Raw genomic sequence first — 20,464 nt, 5'->3', positions numbered from 1 at the left:
CATTCATCCTAATGACAAGGGGCTTTTAAACTGTAACCTGAAATCCTTTTATAGAGTCACTGAATGGCAGTTTCTAAAATCTGACCAGTTAGCCGTTCAGGTAATTTATTAAATTTCCAACCACTAGACCAAATTTCAGATTCCTCTGTAATTGTGATGCCTATTTTATCCTTTTCTGTCTCACAGCAATTTTTTTTAACACAAAACAATCCTCATCGCCCTGTCCAAGCCCACTCCCCATCTCTGACAGATGTATTTCCTCCCAATGATAATACTTCTGTCTGGAGCCAAATAAATGCACTGGTCAAGTTGAATTAGGCAGAACTTCCATTCTTACTCTTGCCTTGGGGAAGAGGGAAATAAGTTTAAATAAATGATATGCTGATTTTTAAAAGAAATGAATAGTTGGGAGAAAAGTCTATTTCTCTCATTGGTGGGTGCTAATGCCTTTAAGAAATCCGGTCACCCGTATCAGTTTTATGAATTAATTATTCCATCTGTCTGATCCGATATTTGGCTTTAGTCTTCATTACCTGGCTAATAATGCCTACTACTTACATTTATTGATTGCTTACTATATACCAAGAACTGCTTTAAGCATTTTATGTGCTCACTCCTTCCATCAGCACAACCCTTTGGGATAGGTAGTTATTACCCCACTTTACAGCCAAGGAAACTAAGGCTCCACCAGAGGGACACATCTCATAAGCTGCAGTACTGGGATTTAAAGCAGTGTTGGCCTCATACACTGGTGCCTGATTTAGTTTCTTCTTGTCTGGACTTTATACCATTCTCATGAAATCTCTTCCAAAACCTGGAGGCCGTTATTAATCTTGCCTCCTAAGAAGAGAATTCCCCACCACCATTAGTTGCTTCAACTGTCCCCTAGGACATAGCTCTGTAAAGCCCCACTATAACACTATGCAGGATACAGCATCAATTCCCCTCCATTCCCAGAAAGACAGGCTGGAAAACCCAAAGGGGACTCCCCAAGAAATCTGTGCTCTATCTTTGCCGTATCATTCAAGTACTATATTTTTACCAGAAGCCTGCCTTCTTTCAGACAAATTCTAATTTGCGTATAATCAGTATGAGATAGGGGAGAAGAGAGAAAAGCATGAATCTTGGAAAAGGCTCAACTCCACTTGCTTAGAATGTTCTTAAATCTTATTAATTTATAGGCACTACCCTCTTACCCTAGTTGCAATGGGCCTTTTTACATAGCTATTCTATTCTTCACCTACCTTCTACCCTAAATCCTAAAGTCTCCTTTCCCTAGAGCTTTCTAAGGCCCACTGTGACCCACTGGTATCTCCATGATAGTTTCAAGATAGCATAAAGGAGATGGACATTACTAGCATCGGTATTTATCAGACATCTATGAAGGACATCAAGAAATACTAAAGAGACCAGGATAGATTATTCTTATTAAATTTACACTATGTCTTTAAGGAATTCAAAAGATGATTCTGTAATAAAGTATCCTTCCAAATTCTCCAAAAGTTCCAAGCTTGGACATCATGAGGAAATGTCACCACATTGTGGCCTGAAGTTGCTCTGTAGTAAGGGGTTAATAATTGTCCAGCAGATTCCCCAGTGACAAGTACCAAAGGCTTCTCACCAGCCTGGTTCTAAGCTGGTCACTAGAAGTTGAGATTTAGGTTCAGGTGCAGTTTCCAAAAACCCACTTCCACCTTTTGCTCTCAGCCCCACTTTCAATAGATCACATCCCTAATCTTCGGGCTATCTGAACACACTTGGACACCAAACAAATCAGAAAGCTGTAATTAAGAAGTTTCCGAATTGTCTTCCTGAAGCCTCCCTAAATGAGGAGTGGCTTCAACCATTCATTTAAGAGTCGGCAAATACTACTTCCCAGGACAAGGGCACAAGGGCACCAGCCAGTTCCATAGCCACCTAGGAATGCAAACACACAACCCAGGTAATCACCAAGAGAGCGGCGTTGGTGGTATGGTGGTGAGCACAGCTGCCTTGCAAGTAATCGCCATGCATTACAAGGCGAAGGTCAGATTTCATACTGAAACTTGGCTCTGCCTCTGGTTGGATTTTGTCTGATTATCAGCCTCTGAGCCCAAGTTCTATGTTGCGTAGAGATTGGGCTCCATTGTACCTAGCCTGGCCTCCTATCAAGGGCTTTTTTTTTTTTTTTCTTTCTTTTTTTTTGGAGGGGGGGGTATGTCTTTTGCTAAGAAACGGCAGTACGCTTTGCCTCCCTAACCCAGCCGCAGCCTGTCGTCCCCCGACAAAAAGCGGCGGCCCACTGCTCCCTGCAGCGGCCGCGGCGGCGGCCCAGGGCTCCCCGGGCCACCCGGGCCACCCGAGCCCCGCGGCGCGGCGCCTTTGTTGGGCGGGCTACAGATGGTGCCCCAGCACGGGGCTGAGCCGGGGGCGGGAGGCCGGGAGGGGGAGGCCGGGCGGGGGGGGGGGGTCGGGCGGGAGGGGAGGAGACCGCGGTGCAGCCAATCGGCGCGCAGCCCATCAGCTGACCGCTTTTGCTTACACCAGGTGCACGCCGGCTGCGGGGAGCACAAAGCGGGGCGCACCGAGGGCGCCGGCAGCGAGCCGCGGAGCTAGGCGAGGCCGGTGCGCCAGCGCCCGCAGCGCCCTCCGGCTCCGGCTGGGGACAGGGGCCACTGGCAGTGGCCCGGGCAGCGGAATCCGCGCGGTGGCATCCCTAGTTGCCCCGGGCGCCTTCCTCGGGACCTGGTCGCCCCCTTGCCTCGCCCTCTGCACCCTACTTCTACCCTCCTTCCCAGCCCTGCCCGCCTCTGCCCCAACCCCCGAGAGTCGGGTTGAGCCCAGGCCCGCGCAGCGGCTGTTGCTCCTGTCGCTGCCTCGCCTCCAGTCTGGGTGCTCTGCTGGGAGCCCCCCGAGGAGGCAGCGCGCGCTGCGGGCTGGGAGGGAGGCGCCGCTCAGCCCGCTGGCCTCCTCCTCCTCCACCTCCTCCTCCTCCTCCTGCTGCCGCCGCCGCGGGTCCGTGCGCACCCCACACCCCACACCCCCCACCCCCAGCCGGGCCTCGGGGTAAGTGCGCTCGCCTAGCCGGGCGGTGGCGGGAGGCTCGGGCGGCAGCTGGGGAAGTCGAGGCAAACTTGGCGGCGTGGCGGGCCGCAGAGGGTCTGGGGGACCGCGGGGTAAGATCGCGGGCCTGCGGGGGACGAGGGGGCGCGGCTCCTGGAGCTCAGGGAAACGGCCAAGTCTGGGAAGCGGGACTCTAGTAACCCTCTGCTTCCCTCTCACCAGCCCGCTCCCCAAAACCCCCTCAGTGGTGGGGGACAGCGATACAGTTGGCACTGAAGGCCACACAGAAATGGGCAAAGGGCAGTGACCGGAGGCGAGCCCGCTGAATTCCAGGCACCAAGGCGGGGGAGGGTGGCGCCCGGGCATCCAGGGGAAGGAGGGCTGCCGGGATGGGAACCGCGTCCAGGGGTCTGGGGAGTTGGAAAGAGAACCTGCAGACGGGAGAGGAAGGTGGCCGGGAGTGGGAAGAGCTAAGAGGGAGGAGGGCTTGGCTGTGGCCTGGTTGATCAAGAAAGGGGCAAGGGACGAAATTCACAGAGCACTGGGTGTGATGAAGTCAGAGCATTCGGAAGAACCTACTCAATTGTCGGGCAGTGTAAATGGGGGAAAGACCTCACCCTACACGTTTTGAGTCCAGGAGTAGCAGCCTCAGGGGGCTGCCAAGGGATGCTCAGATGTCAGGAAAGCCTTCATCGGCTCCAGGAACCCACCCGGTGCTGGGTTCCCCGCTCGGTCGGGGTCGGAGCAAGGAAAGTTTGCCAGCGAGTGTCCTTTGTGCAGCGTGGAGAGGGGGTGTGGGCAGCCCCCGACGCGGCGGTTCCCAGGGCCCTGCCGCCACCGCCTCCCGCGGTACCAGTCCCTGCCTTGGGAGGCCGGGGTGGTGTGGAGAGATCCGGCCACGGGAGCGGACCCGGCCCTCAGGACTGGTGGAAAACCCGTCCCGGGACCCTTGCGAGGGAGTCGAGGTGGATACGCGGAGTGGGAGACGCGGCGGTGGTCCCTGTTCCGGGAGAAAGGGATCTTGCCTGATGGGTTCACAGCTGTAGCCACAGGGCTAAGTACAGAGCCTGGCGGTGAATGAGTGAATGAATGAATGAATGAGTGAGTGAATGAATGAGTGAATGACCGGGTATGAATAGTTTTGAGGCATTTGAACTACACGGGCAAAGGCCAAGAGTCCAAGAAAATGGATCCCCCTTTCCTAAATTGTATGTCACCATTAGCATTTTCATTTCCAGATCTGCATAATGAAAAGGGAGATTCAGTGAGGGAAACAGGTATTGCTGACTTGGGCTTTCGCTGGTAGGATTTTCTGAAAGACAGTATGTTGTTTTGTTTGCAGTACGCTTTGCCGCCACAGTCTAAATAATATTACTCAGATATGCTCATTACTTCATTATGAAGAGCTAGGACTAGAGACGTTGAAAGTTCAGGAAGACACTTTGATCAGTGTTAAGTCTAGAGTAAAAGTGGTGTTGTTGGCTCCTTGGCCATGTGTGTCCCGAAGTCTCTGATTTGCATGCAAATGTGAGCGAATCCTGGCAGATGTCTGGCCTCATCCTTTCACACGAAGGAATTTGAAAAGACAAGGAGTCTTTAGTTAACAATAGACCTTAAGAAAATGGAATAAAGGCGCAGTGTGAGTTTTTCTGTTTAGGAATTCCATGGCTTGCTGACACCTTTATTCAAGAGCCAAATTCTCTGAGTACTATTGTGTTGAAAGCTCAAAGTACTACTTGCTCTTTACCTGGCGGAGTATTTTTGTGCAACATTCAAGGTGGATGTTCTGAGCTGGATAGTGAGGAAAATGTTTATGTGAAGCAGGCAGTAACTTTAGTCCATTTCTGGTGGTTTGAGATGATTACTGAATTGACCTTCCAACTTTTAGAGTTTCTTTTCTTTTTATTTTAGTAATTTTACCTCCTGCTCACATTTGCTCTCCATCTTCAGATAGGAAAAGATAATTGTAGTTGGCTGACATGAAAAATGTTTGCTGTTCAATCAAAATTATTTTGCTTGTTAAGGCATCAAACTCGTAGACCTGAAGGTGATGAAACCATCATGTTCCTAGTCAACCTGAGAGGTTTTCACAATGAGTGAGAGGTAGTCATGCACTGGACGGCAAACTAGGGAAATTTCTGCCTTGTCTAATATTAGCTAATAGACCACCGCATTGCTCACCTCCTGGAGCAGTGTGACCACTGAACAAAGGGCTGGCAGTGTGGGCTGCACGTGAGCCCTGGGATTATACCTACTGACAAGCCAGTCCCCTTGCCCTCTTTTGTCAGTCAGAAACACTGTTGAAGGGAAAAAGAACCTATTCACTAAACAGTGCTTGCCCCTGTATTCTATATATTCACTGAAAGGGACATTAAAATACGCCCCCCTCACCCCCACCCTGCCAAGACAACATTGTTTTGAGGGCTTGGTGTTTGCAGGGGAGGGGTGCACAACAGATGTTAGTCTGCTATTTTACGTGTTTCCTTTAAGTTATTTTTGCTGGTTCAGTGACTTTTACACATAAGGCAGTATTTTCCCAGGAGGGGAAACATGAATTGAGTCAAATTTAAATAAGAAAATGTTATAGCTAAGATTACATTTTGTGTCTTACAGCTATCAAGAGGTCAGAAAGTAACAAATCATAATAAACACTTATGTGACTTAAGCCCAAGATTCTGTCCTCATTATGGACTTGAGGGTTAACTATAAAATAGTTGACTTTTCTAAACTAGACTATAAGCCATTTTACTGTAAAGTATCTAGATATTTTTGAAACAAACCAGGTAACTTTAAAATGACCACAGCCTTACATTTGTGAGAACTTATTTAGGTTATAATCCTGCCTGTGTGAAATCTTTATTCTGCAATTCTAATAAAAGGGATGATTAGAGCTCATTCCTTGGTAAATGAAAGTAATAAAGTACTTATTGTTTAAAAAAAAAATCACCGTGCTAAATAAAATCTTAGACCAGATCTAACTGCAGACTCTGACCCTGAACAATACTACACCTAGCTATTGACAGTGTCTGGAATTCAAAAAAAGCAAGGAAAACTCAACCATTGATCTCTCTCTCTGGTTAGTCCCTGCTAAAGCTAGCTTCTTGACCTGAATTGCTAGAGCAATTACCACATATCCTAAAGCAGTGGCACTCAAGGGAACAAACTGGTAGGTACTAAAGAAAATCTGCCTCTACAGAGTTATATTGCTATTTTCCAAGCCAGTTGAGTATGACTATAAATAAACAGAATGGTGGGCTTTTTATGCCACCATAAATAAGCCATACCCCACAAATAAAATATAGTAAATTATAGGATCTGCATGTCACTTTTTACTAGACTTTCATAATGCTTTCTTAAAATTTATTTTAAGCTACAAAATAATAGTTCTTTGAATGATTCACTTGAACACTAATGTAAGGTTGCTTAAATATTATATTTAATTTTTCAAAATTATTATGCTGAATATCTATTTGGGGTTAAGCCAATCTGGAGATAAAGCAAATTCCATTTTAGAATCATATTTTGGTTTCTGGGAACAATGGAAGTTTCTTTGACTCATGAATAGAGCTTTGATTAATATTTTATTCAGGGTGAATGTATAATTATACAGATGAAGTCAGGAAAACATGTATCCTCTCTTGTTTTGGGCTTAAAGTATAGAATGTAGACAAAAGCTGAACCCTATCTGTAAAATTCAGTAGTTACTATCCAAGGGAACCATTTGCTCTTCAAATCTTCTTAACTGAAGTTTGTTTTTTAAGTTTTTTGTTTTAGCATATTACCGTCTGCCTACTTTACAGATATATTACAGGGGATAGCCTCCAAGTCTTAAAACATAGACAAATGCATGCATAATACATAGTTGACATTGCATTTACAATACATCAGAAAATAATATAGTATACGTTTTCAGACTTATAGCACATATAGAACTGTTATGCATATTATTCAATAATTAAAATATATACTATTTGATGTTAAACTTTTTTAAAGAGAAACATTTGTATTACCTATTATTTTTTACTTTTTGGATGTTTTTAAAAGGTCTAGCAAAGGTAGGATGTTATTAGCAATTTTATTCATTATTTGGTTGGTAAGAAAGCTACCATCTAGTCCTAGCTGGGTTTTCTTAGACGTTTCATGACCCTGCCAGTCCTCAGTTTTCTCATTTGTAACATGACCGTGTTGAGAGAATAGAGTTTGGAAGGATAACTTACTCAGTGAAACTGCTACAGGGTTTGTGAAAGCTGTGCTTCCAGTACCATAACCAACAAACACGTAACTCAGATGGAACCATTATACTTACTGGAGTGAAAATCATCCCTGACAGGCAAAGAAACTAAACTTTAACTTTCAGTGATACGCACCGAAGTTCCATCAACGCGGACGAGAGAGTCCTCCCCCAAGATGCTTCCACATCTACTTACAACACTTCATTTTGAAAGCTATGGAATGAAAGTGCTTTTACAGTGGCTTATTGCCTTCCATTTACACTGCTTATGGCAAAGGGTTTGGAATGGTATTTGAAAGCTCTGATTAATACAAATGAGCTGTAATTTTCTGACCCAGACCATCCTACCTCATATCCATTATACCACTGGCAGACATGTGGATTCCACAGCTGTCCCCTCATTTGTGTATGAAACAGACACACTGGTGGCATTTTTTGGTTACCATAGTTACAATAACAATATACATGTGACATGACATCCTTCTACACGAAAGGTTTTTGTATTTTGTAGAACTGAGAATGAAGGACAACTATGTAAAGTTTCGGAGATACGTAAATTAATCTGCATTGTTTTCTGGAGCCACCATTTCAATCATGAGAGGAGAGCTGTCCCTCAGTGGTGTCCAGGAAAGGGCAATTGCAAGAGTTTGGCTCACAAAGATTTCCAAAGGAGGCATTTCCACAATGCCTAACCTCTATAGGAGAATGCTCATTAAATATTCATTTCAAAATATTTGCTCTTCCTATTTAGGCCTGCCCTTTGTGAGATAATGTATTAGCATAGTCATTTTCAATTCATACAGGAAAGAAAGACAGCACCAGTATTAGCATCCATCTCACTAAGACGTAGGAGACAAAAAATCAGTTTGCACTATTAAGCAGTAAGCACAAAGAGAGAATCTTCATTTAGGAACACTAAAAAGCTTTGCAAAGAAAGAAAGGTTGCTTAATTGGTTTCATGCCTATAATTTTCCCCTCTAGAAAAAATGTTAGCATGGCAATAAAGAATATCATTAACCTGCATTGTTATTTCACAATAGTAATAAGTCTTAATTTGCATCCATAATAATCACTGTAATCAAGTACTGTACAGGGAGTCAGGAAGGCACAGGCTCATTTCCCAGCTCTGACACTAATGACTGAATGTATGACCTTCTAGATGTCCTGTAGATGTCCTGCAACCCTCCCGGTGCTTCATGTCCCTAACTGAGGACTTTTGAAGGATGCAGGAATGCTAGATGTTTCTAGCATTACCACCTGAAAGAATTGTATTTCTGCCCTAAATGCCACGATTGGATGGAGAGCTAAAGGTTTGGGGAAATAGCCATGATGCTCTTTTCCACAAGGTATTTTTTTCTGGTTCTAATCCCATAGCTAAGAAAATTTTTTGTTCTTTTAAAAATTTTCTCCCACTAATATGACAATTCCTATCACCTCACCTGGGCCTTCTTGAGGGAAATAGTTTTACCTGGGATACAGGAAGCTGTTTATGGTCTTGGAACACTTGTTCTCCCAGTGAATATATACTGAGCTCCAGCTGTGTGCCAGACGTTATAGGAGGTACTAAAACCAAAAGAAATTAGCTTGATTTTTCTGCAGCTTGTACATTAAATCCATCAGAAGCATTTTGTTTCCATCAGTCATGTATTCTTCTACAAATATTTATGGAGTGAAAAAGGCACTCTGCTGGATCATACACAGGGGTTTTCAACTAGGGGTGATTTTGCCGCCCCCCCCCCACCTGACCCGGAGAAACTTGGCAATATTTGGAGACATTTCTGCCAGTTGTGACAACTAAGGTAGACGATAATACTGGCATTTAGTGGATAGAAGCCAGGGATGCTGATAAACATCCTAATATGCATAGGACAGTCCCCTCAGCACAATTATTTGGTTCAGTGTTAATAGTATCAAAGTTTTGAGAAACTATGCTCTAAAAGACATTGGCTAAGTTAAAGTCCATTAGGAGTTACAGAAGGAATGACAAGTGCAATAAAATGTGCTGTGATGGCGAAAGAGTGAGCTATACAAAAGTACAGAAGTAGGAGCCTTGATTCAGATTTTGGCCATCAGCAAAGACTTTTAAAAACCTTATGGTGAATTCACAAAACAGGCTTTCACCTGGAACACAGTGTTTGGCAGGAGACAATTTTAAATCTAATCTCACTGAACACAAATGAGTGGGATGGTTACTACCCAGGAGGGTAGACTCCTCTACGTTGCTTAGAATTCAGTGCCTTGAGCAAGTAGAAGAGGAATCTAGAAACAGAATGAAAGTCAGTTATAAGAAACCTATAATAGCATATGCTGCATAAAGATGGGCTTCATTGACAAAGAAGGTGAATAATGCCTTGTGTTTTAGAACATTTTGCAGAGTCCTTAAATATGTATTTCATTTGACCTGTATCATTCTGGGACATCAAGTATCATTCTTTCTCTCCTTTTTTTTTTTCAATAACTAAGGGACCACAGGCATGGACAGTTCAGTGTGACCTTGGACAAGTCACTTAATACATTTCTAGGGTTCCACTGTAAAAGAAGAAGGTTTGCAACTTTCTTTATCCTACCGTAAGTTGAATTTGTGTAAGGTCATACGTCTAGGGTAAGGCTGAATCTGGGATAAGACCCGAGGCTCCCTGCTTGCACCAAGCCTACTCCCTGGCCTATGATGACAGAACAGGTAATATGACAGTGACTCAGCACTCTAGCTCTTGGGTTACTAAGTAGAGCAAGGATCTGGGATGTATCAATTAAAATATATCATGCAGGGAAATTTAAGCTGGGTTTCCCAGACACCTAAGGACTAATCAGACTTTCTCTCTAGTATCTTACCTTAAACTGACCTTAAGAAGCTTAAAAAAATACTTGTGACAAGCTGGGAAGAAACATTCATATAAAAATGATGGCTAGGATAAGAAAATGACATATCCCAGAACGTGGGCAGGAATTGAGGGTGTTCTGCTACAAAAGAAAAGCAACAGTGGCATGGTTTTCTGGTTTTGTTGGGCAGAGGCATTTTAACTTCGTGTGTAAGATTCCATACAGAGAAGTTTGTTTTTGTTTTCAATAGTAAGACTTGTTTATCAAAATGAGTTTTGTAAAGAGCCTTCTCTCAAGGTCTTAAAGATGTAACTTCCCACTTCTCTGAGATAGTGTAATGTTTGCTTGTGAGAAGGAAGACTGAGAAGCTGTACGATCGATCACTCAAGGTTCTTTTCATCTTCACAATTCTATGATTGCCAAGATCATGAGTGATAGTTACATAGGACTTCAGCCCATGTCCTGAGAGTTTCCAAAACACTGATGGAATCCATAGTAACTCATCCAACCATGATAGAACCACTGAAAACACTGGAGTGGCAATTAACTGGATTTCTCTGCTTGTTCTTTCAGCTCATTATGGTTCTATGTAGTGAAGACTACATGTAAGGTTTAAAACCCTCAAAGGACTAGTTAGTTCTGTTATGTCCTTTGGGGACAACTTGGCTCTGGAATCCCAGCCAAGCTCCTCACATACTCGCAAACTCATCGTTTCTCACCTGGGAGACCAGGTTAAAAACAAAACAACAAAAAAAAAAACCCTGAGCGTCTTCAAAATCATTTGAAAGAAAAACAGAGTATGTGGGCAAATGCTGGTGAGATATTTTCCTCTTCATGCATGAAGGATAGATAGTACTGTCAAAACAGAACCATAGTAAAGAAGCTTACAAAAGGCTTTACCCTCAGGAGGGACACTGGAGCAAGAGATTCATTCCATGCAAAAGCGATGCTTCAGTAATTAGGAGGAAAATATTACACAGGATTCCTGAATTATATCCCCAGAGCCCCACTATATTACCTAATATAGAGTGTAGTAGCAGTAGGAGAATGGTAATGATGATATCCAACATACTGTGCCAGGAACCATCCCATGCGCCTTATATGTATTAACTCATTTAATCCTTGCAAAAACTCTATAATGTGGATACCCACTTTACAGTGCAGGAAACTAAGGCACAAAACAAGTAACTTGCCCAAGGTTACACAACTAGTGTATATTTGATAAATATTTGTCGAATGAATGAATACACATCTGTTTTAGAGGAGAGAGTCTTTTTGAATTCTCAGTTTATAGCAGTCCTTTCATGTCCTGAAAGGGCACATGAAAAAACTGGCTCTGTGACTGAATGACAGGTAGTTTTAGAGCTGGTAAGTGGCTGAGCAAGAATGTGAATTTGGATCTGTCTGATTCTGAAACTGCACTGTTAAGGCACTGGGCTGTTCCTTCATCTTTAATTACAGCTATAAAACAAAAGGTTTGGACTAGACTACCTCTTGTAGCCCATCAGGCCCTAAACATTCTGTAATTCCATTATTAAAGTAAGGTTTATATAAAATAAGATGATGCATTTTATTATTTAAAGTTTAAAATCTACCTTAGTATTTTTATTTAACCAATCATCATTGAATTATTCTTTAAATTGATATTGGCATTATTAACAGCATTTTTTAAAAGATTTATTTATTTTATTTTATTATTTTTTTAAAGATTTATTTATTTATTTTATGATAGACATAGAGAGAGAGAGAGAGGCAGAGACACAGGAGAAGGGAGAAGCAGGCTCCATGCCCAGAGCCCGACGCGGGACTCGATCCTGGGACTCCAGGATTGCGCCCTGGACCAAAGGCAGGCGCCAAACCGCTGAGCCACCCAGGTATCCCCAGATTTATTTATTTTAGAGAGAGAGAGAAGGAGAACAGGAGGAGGGGAAGAGAGAAAGGGAGCGAGTCTCAGGCAGACTCTGTGCTGAGTGCAGAGCCTAACGCTAGTCTCAGTCCCATGACCCCAAGACCATGACCTGAGCCTTTATCAAGAGTCAACCAACTGAGCATCAAGGTGCTCAACCAACTGAGCCACCCAGGTGCCCCATTAACATCATTTTTAAGTGTATTTAAGATTTAAAAAAATTTTAATGAATAGAAATGCATAAAGATTGCATTATCCTAATCATTACCATCTCACATTGTCATATCATCATTGTCTAAATTTAGAAGGTCTCTAAAAACTGGAAAACATCTTTCTGTTACACAGAAAAAGAAGTAAAATGATTAATTTTGAGAAAAGTTATTATCTTTGATATTTGCAGAGTTTAGATTGCTGAATTTTATGAAAAGTGTTGAATGATTTTTACAAGAACTTAAAACTGCTAGCAATATTAAAAACTACTTGAGTTTGCTTTTAAAGATTGTTTTGCTTTAAGGGATCTTTCTGACATGCAAGTGATACATCAGAACAATGTGAGTGACTACCATAATGATAGAGAATGTATAGCTCAAGGCAGGGCAAAGAGAGGGGATAACTAGGCAGGACTCAGAGTTGGGAAGGATTACTTCCAAAATTGCATCTTTGCTGTGTGGTCTGGAGTGATTTAAGTGAACCTCTCAGTATCCTCATCTGTAAAGTAGAGTTAATAATAGAACCTGCCTTATGGAATTATTGGATTCGTTCAATGAGATCATGCATTTACAGCCCTTTGCACAATTCCTGGACCAACGTAAGTACTTTGTAAATAGGAGCAATTAGTAGAAGTGGTATTCTATTGAAATCTGACATTTCTGAATGTATGGTGTCTACATTCCAAGGATGCTCACTGAGAGACAAGTGGAGGGATTTTAAGAGACAACAAAATTCAGACTAGACGTTTGTGAAATCAGTAGTTCACATGGTTGTCACCTTTGTGGTGGACCCTAAGAGAGATCTTTGTGTCCAGACATTCAAGAAATCTTAAGTCAGCTGACATGCTTTAAAAGAAAAGGCAGACAGATGAATACATTACAGCCTTTTTTGTTTGTTTCTATATTATGTTCTGTATCCACTCTCTTTTCTCACTCTGAAAGGATAACAATGCCCCTAAGTTGTAATTCATATAAGTTATAAGTTGTAATTCTGACCAAAGAGAATAGATTTGGTTCAGAGCTACCATTCCTCAAAGAGGAACTGAATTCAAGACATTGTCAGAACTAACAGATGCAAAAGCTTCAAATTTGAGGGATCCAGTGTTATATAATAAAGCTGTTGGGGCCTGTAAAACTGTTAGAACAATGGTTAGCATCTTGTAAGTGCTCAATAAATCATGCAGCTACCATTGTTATTGTTGATTCTTGGTATCATCATCATCATCTTATTCATCTTGCTTCTAGACAAAACTGCAAGACTCCTGATTGGGACTAGATTAGAACCCAATGCAGTATAACCAAGAGTCCTCTTGACAGCAGGGTCAATTACGAAGCAATAGGTCATCAGACAAGCCAAATAGGGTAACCCTTAAGGAGACATAGCCTCTACCCTGTTATAGCTAGCAGATAGATTTTCATATACACATGAAGGAGAACATCAAGAATATGTATTAACTGCCTCATTATTCTATGAATTCTTTTGGAGCTGTAAATAATAGTTATTTACAAAGAACTTCATTTTTATTGTCTTATTTAATCTTCCTAATCAGTGTCCCAGTTAAGAAGTGACTGCATTTATAGGTAATTAGAGATACCTATAGTCTTAGTTCTTGGATACAGCAAGTACCACCACCAAGCTAGTCACATCTGGCAACTCTTGTAGGCCAATAAGTAGCATTTTCTAAGTGTGCTGAGAGAAGTACACAGCAGCTCTGGTAGGTATTATCCTCATTTTTAAGATACAGAAATCTGAGGCAAAGAATTGGTCCAGTATTTTAGAGCTGATAAATATATAGGACCAGGTACTTGCTCTGGTTTTCCTCCTGGCTGAGTTAGTCACAATGTCCTTGATTTTCCCCCATTTGCTTGTTTTCAAGTATAGGATGTGTTATCTTAATTTAGGATTATTTATTTTCATCTCTCTAATAACACCACCAACAGAAACTCTGTGAGGGAAGACCATGACTTACTTAGACTTGGATCCCTTGCAACCAGAACACTTGGCGCATGGAAAATGCACTTAGCAAATAGTCAATGAATGAAAGAGGAAAGGGATTTTCATATCCTATCTATTTTGTCATACTGCTTTTTCTAAAATTTTTTTACAAAATTATTTCCTATATAGTTTGGTGGAAATGAGTAGATTATAAATCTGTATTATATCAGCGATGTGCTGCATTACTATTTGAGAGAGGTTATTACAGAAAGTTGAACTCATTTGGGGATGCTTTTATGATATTATGATATTATGATATTAAGTGTTATTAATCAAAAAGTATTCATTAAATGCATGTAGAATATCAAGTGCCATTAGAAGGGTGATGTGGGGGATGAAAAAAGTGTACATCATGTTACTTCCATCCCAAATGAATTTTGAGACTCACTGGGGAGAAAGAATGAACAGAAACAAGACAGAAAATAATTAAGTGATCATCTATGGAAATTCCATGACAAAACAGAAAGAAAACAGCTCAGATGAGATGGGTCTGTGTATGATTGCAACTCTATTACATACTAACTGTATGATTTTGGTTAAAAGACTCAATTTATTTGACCCCCAAGCTCTTTCATCAAAGAATGGAAGAATGATATGAACCCATAGGTTCGCAATGAGAATATGTGAGAAAGCATTTGATACAGTGCTTAGAACACGAGAGTTATCAACTTCAGTCATTTGGCAAATATCAACACCACCTCTGTGCAGATCATTTTCTTTGAGCTGGTAATACAGTGAGGAGCAAAATGTGGGCCAGTAATTCTGATGTATGGCTTGCCATCTGATGGGGGTAACAGCATTAATCCAATTACCACACAAGTAAATGTGGAAGTATGGCTGTATTAACTCCAGTGAAAGAGAAGTACACAAGGCCAGAAGAGAATATTACATGGAGGATTCTAAGAGAAATCCTTCCTAAAGAAATAGCATTTCAATCAAAATCTCAAGGGTAAATGAGAATTACTGAAGCAGGAGGAGTGCAAAGGAAGAACTTTGTAAGCCAAGCCCTGGACATCTGAAGGAGCTTGATGGGTTTGAGGAACAGAGAGACCAGTGTGGCTTAAAATAGAAAAAAGGGGAGATCATTAATCTCAAACCTTCCTTCACCCCTTCCTCCAAAGCATACTTGGAGTTCAGAGAAAACAGAATTGCTAATTAGTATGAAGTTCCACAGAAAGAGAGTGTGCATTATGCATGGAGGGATTGGGATATGTTGAATCTCATCACGGAAGGGGGAGGGGAAGATGACAGAAGGCTTTAATGTCTGGAGAAATGAATCACATAAGCAAGGATTCAAGGGTCTTATCTGGGTTAAGTGCATGCTGGTACTTGGCATGTTTGGACTGGCACATGCCAACCTCCAAGAGCTAAAGGGCACACCAGGAAGAAAATATCTCCTTCATTTCTATGACTCTTGGTTAAAGATATAATGTATGTGAAAGTGGTACACAATGTCTAGTGATTTAGTTTATCTTCTTTTATTATTTGCTTTCCATTGCCTCTCCCTGCCCCCTTGTAATACATTTCTCTTTTATTGTGGATGAATCTTTCATGATCTCCATTTTGTAAATTGTACTTAGCCACATCTGGCTGGTGTTAACATGAAAGAGGTGATGGGTGTTGAATGTTCAAGATCCTCCAAGAGATTTAGATGGTAAGTAATTTCATTAGGGTGCTAATGACCATAAAACCTAGTTGTTATTGATTTGTCCTCCATGGAGAGATCTACTTTTCTGCCTCATCTCAGTTATTATCATTCATAATGCAGAGATCATTTCAACACTAAGTTACTAATGCATGTCCCTATAATAATTCGTTTTAGCTCCATCTTTGTATTGACATATAACTAAATTCAGACGCTATCACCAAGTAGTTATCAAAGGAGATGGTGGAGGTAGTGACTTACTCTTCAGTAAGATGCAGAGTTAACCTTCAACTTGTACTGTGTTTTGTAGTGGTACATCTCGGGCTCCACTGAGCCCTTTCATTTTCTCTCTATGCCTCTTGAGATCTTAAGTTTTCTATACTATACCCTCATGAGAAAAACATCCAACTTCTCTATAACTTCACTCCCAAACTCCAAATGCCTGCTGGCTATTTTCACCCTAAAAATCACATCACCAAAGGGTCAAAGAGATGCAGTGGTATCTAGGATCCAGAAGGAGCTATGGCTGTACAAGAGTATACCATAGCCTTCTTCAGAGGAATAAGCACCAAAAACTGGCCCAGCAGAGAGAACTAGAGGAAAGCATACTCTAACCTCTCTCTCTTCCAACCCTCTAATCACACAAATGGAAACTCAGCCCACTTTCAAAGTGAGCTCTTGCTTTTGCATCCCCCTATCTTGTTTTGGCAACCACTTTCCTCAAAGTCAAACAGGCTGAATACCTTGATATTATTTTCAATTCTTCCCTCCCCATTTCTACATCTAGTCAAGGGTTATATGTAAGTTACCTCTCTACTTGTTAAGTCTCCATTGTTTCCTAAATATGGCTCTTCTCTGTTCTTACTATCACAATTCCAGTTCCATCACCTCTTATTTCACCTATTGTGAGTGCTTCTTAATGAGTTTCCCTATATCCATCATGTTCCCTCTCCACAGTCTAACACATAGCTGATTGATACATTTTTCTGAATTATAGAAATGATCCCATAGTTCCCATTGTAAGACATTTAGTGATCCCCACTTGCTGTAGGATTGTGCTGGATATTTTCTATACCCTTCCAGATCCATCTTGCCCTTCTCCACTTTTCTTTGTACTCTGAGCATCAGACTTGAACAGACTGCCTCAGTGGATCCTTTAGCACCTGGCTTCTTGTTGGCTTTTGCTTCTTGCAGCAGCTAACTCAGAGGTGTCTGGTCATCCTCTGTGAGTCTGCCTTAACCTTGTCCATGCCTTGTAAATGGTCGCTATTTAAAACTTTCCTTAGTCACTCCTTTTTGAGTGTACCATCTGTTTTCTGCTAGATCTTGGACAAGGATAATAAATGAAAAAAAAAAAAAACTCTTTAGTGAAGCAGTAAGAGCCTCCATATCTAGGTACCATCCAATCTTTCTGACTTGATTTCCATTCCTAGCTTGGCAGATCTTAAATCCCAATAAAAATGAAACAGTTACTGTTCCATATACCTATTCAGGCTCTGTTGCTTTGGTACCTTTACATCTATGGTTTGCTGGTAAATGTTTAACAACCAGCTCTCCAAAAACATAAAACCCTGATTCATAGTGTTCGCCAATTTCTGTGGTGTAAATACACCACTAGTACCAGTTTTAAGCTATGGACATGATGTTTCTGAACATCATCACATTTGGAAGGAAATGGTGACAATTAACCAAGGGTGCCACTGCTTCTCATACACCTTCCCCTTCACCAAGAATGCACGGTTTCCTGCCCCATGACCACCAGAGCCTTACACAGAATTCTTGCTCAGTAAACCATTATTCGGATTGATTTCTATCATTCCTGTGGGCATTTGGAATGTTACTGAATTGCCAGCCCACGGTGATGGTATTACTTCTTAACCCAGAATTTGCTCTTCACTGCCAACATGGGTGCTAGATTTTTGAGACTTAAAAGCCCTAAAGCAAGAATAAGCTACACATTTTATGCCATGTTGCAGAAGCTTACTACTGAAAGTTGCCTTATTCTCCAGGAAAATGAATCTCATTTGCTGGTCTTGTTTTCAAATGTGGTCTTCCTTATTCTTATTTAAATATCATTTGAAGTAATAAACCAACATTAAAATATATTTCTTCTCCATTTTAACAATTTGAATATTCCACAATTTAAATTGTGTCTCCTTAAACCTAAAGCTCTACAGAAAACTTTTAAGGTGCACGTTAGTTCTAGATAGATAGGATTGCACTACAATTTATCTAAATTATATTTCATTAAGAAATAGCCTTTTTATTTAGAGATCATTTTAATTTTGTTTCACTGACAAAAATGATTCCTATATTTAAAGTTTAAAAAAATAACTGCAACTTCTATTAGACGAGTTGGAGGTAAATAATAAAGATGATCTTATTAAAGAGCATTGCATAATTGTATGTTTTAATGGCTATAAATGACAATATAGATATTCAACTAAAATTATTCTTTTTACTTTCAATTTAACAAAACACAGGAGTTAAAGAAAGACTATAGAAAACACTATGATTTATAATGCCTTCTGGCATTTTAATGTTCTCAGCTGTTCTTTTGCACAATATGATTATACAAAGCCTAAACTGTGTAATTAAGGACCATCCCACTAAAGTGCTCTGGTGGATTTATGGTGTCCGGGTCATCAACAATCTGAGCACTTTGAGTATTGGACCATTAGTTTCAAATGCATACTAACATAGGGGAACACACTGGCATCAAGAAGAACCTATAATAAGAAACAATTTCAAATTCAGGGAAGTAGCTTTCACCTGATTTTCATTTACCAAAACAATTTTAAAACGTGATTACCAGAAATTCTAATTAACTAGAATTTTTTTCCTCTGGAGTGTGCTTTTAGGAGAAAAGGGAAAACTGGAAGAAAATAAGTAATAACCAAGACCTTCCATTTGGGAAAAAAGATTTCCAATATGAGTTTATTATCAGGGCTGGAAGAAAAATGTCTTAAAAAAAAAAACCTAAAGCATAACTACCCTTACCAAAAAGCAAGAACAAGGGTATTAAAAATTGAAACTAAAATTTTTTTAGGAAACCTTCAGCTGCCCAGAAAATTAAATTCACAAATTCCCTTAATCTTCTGGCTAACCCAAGTTTTACTCTGTAAATTAGTTTTCTTGTATGTACATAAGAGAATGCTATATGCAATCACAATCTTTCAGGAGATCCAATAAGATGATTGGAACAGGTGGTATCACAGAAAAGGCTCTGACTTAAAAACACAACAAACTTGAATTTAATCTCAGCTCTTTGACGAATTAGCTGTGGGAATTCGGATCTCTGAGCCTGAGTTATTTGTAATCTCTGAGCCCTGAAGTTATTTGTAAAACAAGAATAATCACACCTGCCTCCATTGGGTGCTGTAAGATCATAAAGCACTTTCCATGGCGCTGCCCCTTTTGTTCTAAATCCTCTCTGCCCCTGTCTTTTGGCCATTGTGACATTTCCTTAGAGAGCCACTGCAGCCCCAAGCCTTCAGAGAGAAGATTTGAACAGGCAGGCACACTTTTTACTATATTCATTCTCGCGATGATGAAGAAAATCAAGTTCTTTAACTCTTTTATTAGAACAGTCATAAAAAAATAATTGCAAAAAAGAACTTGAAGCCAAGTTTATTTTAAGAGTTCAGGGGCAGGTGGCTTTATTTGCTTCTTTAAAAGAGATGGCATTCTGTAGAAATACAGTGTGCTTGAGGTCTATCAAGCTGAAGGGCAAATGCTGTCATTTACCCGAACAGGGCTGTCTTTAACTTTGAGTAGCAGGAACTTTAATACTAAATATATGTACACTTCCGTGTATCAGTCTCCACTTGTTAAAGGAACATTTTAATGTGGAAGGGATATGTTTTTGAGATTTTCTGTCTAAAGTTTAAACAGCAGTTAGTCTCCTAATTGGCAAATTCTAAGCGGAGAATATTTCTTTAGAGAAATATCATTAGATCAGAGCTAGAAGTATAGGCTCCCACCTTAAGGACATTGGATGTCTTATGTTTTTAAGTAAAAATTTTGTTAAAATGTCACATTGTTAAGATATTAGTGGATTAAAGAATATAACAAAAGATGGTATAGAACTCTTTGAGCAAAGAAAAATGCAGTAAATACTCTGAAAAGGATGTGACAATGCTTGCCATTTTCCTGATAAGAAGTATTTTCACTATTACGAACTAAACTTTAATTTGGTCTAAGAGCAAAAGCAAATCTGATACAGTCTAATGGGATCGCTTTCCTTGATTAGCATCCAAAAATCTACAGTATTGGTATTAGCAGCCTACATATTGATACTTTCAGTGCCAACTATGATAAGTGTGCTATTTCATTGGTCTGTCTGTAGTTTTGAATGTATAATCAGGAGCCATTGTAGCAACTGGCTCCTTATGCAACATTTATTAACATGGCATGGTGAAATCTCTCTGCGTTGAAAATACTAAGCGATATACTGTGAAGTACTTAAAAAGAAGTAATGAAACTGAGCCTTCTAGGCATATAAGGCTGCCAAACTGAAGATTTTACATTTATTTAACATTTAATCATGTCGGTAATTACAAAGCAATTATTTCATATAGACATATTATGGGAGGAGAATTAAAATAATTTGTAA

The 20,464-nt window shown here is 40.7% G+C and overlaps 1 protein-coding gene across 3 annotated transcripts in view; it reads left to right on the top strand.

The window, feature by feature from the left end:
• The first annotated feature begins 2,569 nt into the window (after positions 1–2,569).
• The window catches only part of LRRN1 (leucine rich repeat neuronal 1), a 40,525-nt gene continuing 22,630 nt past the window's right edge, over positions 2,570–20,464 (top strand). Inside the window, exons 1-2 of one of the 3 annotated variants that reach the window (XM_055342921.1) lie at positions 11,883–11,967; positions 15,785–15,858. The gene's annotated coding sequence lies outside the window, so the exon portion shown is untranslated. Of the gene's footprint in view, positions 3,046–11,875; positions 11,968–15,784; positions 15,859–20,464 lie in introns of those variants that run through there. The other 2 variants (XM_055342918.1, XM_055342919.1) reach the window with 2 other exon arrangements.

The sequence above is a fragment of the Nyctereutes procyonoides genome, unplaced genomic scaffold, assembly GCF_905146905.1.
Source record: "Nyctereutes procyonoides isolate TBG_1078 unplaced genomic scaffold, NYPRO_anot_genome, whole genome shotgun sequence".
NCBI classification, from domain to species: domain Eukaryota; kingdom Metazoa; phylum Chordata; class Mammalia; order Carnivora; family Canidae; genus Nyctereutes; species Nyctereutes procyonoides.
Note: the sequence above shows the minus strand (reverse complement) of the source record. Positions and strands in the feature narration are given on the sequence as shown.